Below are 2,500 nucleotides of genomic sequence, written 5' to 3' on the forward strand. Positions count from 1 at the left end.
TGACCTTGGGTCTAATGTCTTCTCTGAACCTACACCACCTCTTGTTTGCTATTGAATCCCCAGCCTCCAAAACAAACACTCTAAACTGAATTTCATTCGTTCCGCCCCAGAGTTAATGACTTCCTGAATACATCAGTTTTATTTTGTGTCCTTTTCTTGTTCTTCTCGCTAAATCAAATACTGCGTTTTACTTGCATTTTACCAGCAGTGTCTCCTGAGTGACTGGCACACTGTGGGCCAAGGAAAACAGGCTGCCAGACAGAACCAACATTGACTTAACATTGACTTCCCTCGTTCCACGAGGGCCCGGAAAAAGGGGAAGGAGAGAGAGAGTGGGTCTTGGTGCCAGTGCATTCACCCTGCTGCCCCTGAACACGCCACTAAATTGGGTCTGGCTCCTCCAAGGACGACTATGTTTGGCCAGATGTTCATCACCAACCAGGGCCCTGGATGGACTTCACACTATAGATGTAGACCCACATCATCCAATAGGAAATGGAAACCAACCCTGTATTAGGCCTACATCAGTTACACATTTGACGGCACCTAATTCACACATGTTCGATGAAACACTGGGTGTTAATATCCAGATAGGAAATATGCTATGTGTTTACTGAATATGACAGATAAAGTATAGTGCCTTTCACAACTAAATCATTCTTAAAGAAATCAGCAGAACAGGACATCTGTTTCTGTGTTCACTGTCGAGAGGTTGTCATTTCCTGTCACTGAACAGTTGTACACGGTTTTTCACCTTCTCCTTTCTTTGGTCTGTTGTTTTCTACTTTCTCTTGGCACAGTTTCATGGTGAACTGGGTGATTACTTCATTTAGTTTCAACAGCCGCAAAACATTTTGATTGGGAACTGGGTGATTTTTTATTTAGTTTTATTTATTTCACCTTTATTTAACCAGGTAGGCTAGTTGAGAACACCTTTATTTAACCAGGTAGGCTAGTTGAGAACACCTTTATTTAACCAGGTAGGCTAGTTGAGAACACCTTTATTTAACCAGGTAGGCTAGTTGAGAACACCTTTATTTAACCAGGTAGGCTAGTTGAGAACACCTTTATTTAACCAGGTAGGCTAGTTGAGAACACCTTTATTTAACCAGGTAGGCCAGTTGAGAACCACTTTATTTAACCAGGTAGGCTAGTTGAGAACACCTTTATTTAACCAGGTAGGCTAGTTGAGAACAAGTTGTCATTTACAACTGCGACCTGGCCAAGATAAAGCAAAGCAGTGCGACAAAAACAACCAAACAGAGTTACACATAAACAAACGTACAGTCAATAACACAAAGAAAATAAAAATAGTAGGGAGGTAAGGCCATAAATAGGACATGGAGGTGAAAATAATTACAATTTAGCATTAACACTGGAGTGATAGATGTGCAGATGATGATGTGCAAGTAGAGATACTGGGGTGCAAAAGAGCAAGAAGGTAAGTAATAATATGGGGATGAGGTAGTCGGTTGTGCTATTTACAGATTGGCTGTGTACAGGTACAGTGATCGGTAAGCTGCTCTAACAGCTGATGCTTAAAGTTAGAGAGGGAGATATAAAACTCCAGCTTCAGAGATTTTTGCAATTCGTTCCAGACATTGGCAGCAGAGAACTTGAAGGAAAGGCGGCCAAAGTAATTGTTGACTTTGGGGATGACCAGTGGAATATACCTGCTGGAGTGCGTGCTACAGGTGGGTGTTGCTATGATGATCAGTGAGCATAGACTTATAGATGACCTGGAGCCAGGTTTGGCGACGAATATGTAGCGAGGGCCAGCCAACGAGAGCATACAGGTCGCAGTGGTGGGTAGTATATGGGGATTTGGTGACAAAACGGAGGGCATAGATAACATGTGATAGACTACATCCAGTTTGTTGAGTAGAGTGTTGGAGGCTATTTTGTAAATGACATCACCGAAGTCAAGGATCGGTAGGATAGTCAGTTTTACGAGGGTATGTTTGGCGACATGAGGCTTTGTTGCGAAATACGAAGCCGATTCTAGATGTAATTTTGGATTGGAGATGCTTAATGTGAGACTGGAAGGAGAGTTTATAGTTACTTAAATGATTACTTCATTTAGTTTCAACAGCCGCAACACATTTTGATTGTAAACTGGGTGAATACTTAGTTTAGTTTCAACAACAGCAACACTTGTTGATTTGTCACTATGGTGATGCCCCCTCTATCGGAATCCACCAGGCACTACCAAAGCAGTGCCATAACATCGGCTGCTCAAACAGTGAGCTATAGACGGACAATTCTGTCCTACTCTTAGAAATGACAGTTTTCCAGAGGTATGTATTTTAAAGTTGTATATGTTTATTGTGTCGGTGATTTCCTTGTGGGTAATGTATTTTTGCGAATTGTTTCAAATAATTCAGGCTGTCATTGGTACTTCGTAATGTCGATTTTGTGAAATGAACCATTCTATCTTGTTTCTCAGTCGTTGCTAAGTACTATTGTTAAACTAATGTACACTTACAGTAGATAGGCACAT

This window comes from Oncorhynchus mykiss, chromosome 13 (assembly GCF_013265735.2).
Source record: "Oncorhynchus mykiss isolate Arlee chromosome 13, USDA_OmykA_1.1, whole genome shotgun sequence".
Taxonomy (NCBI): Eukaryota; Metazoa; Chordata; class Actinopteri; order Salmoniformes; family Salmonidae; genus Oncorhynchus; species Oncorhynchus mykiss.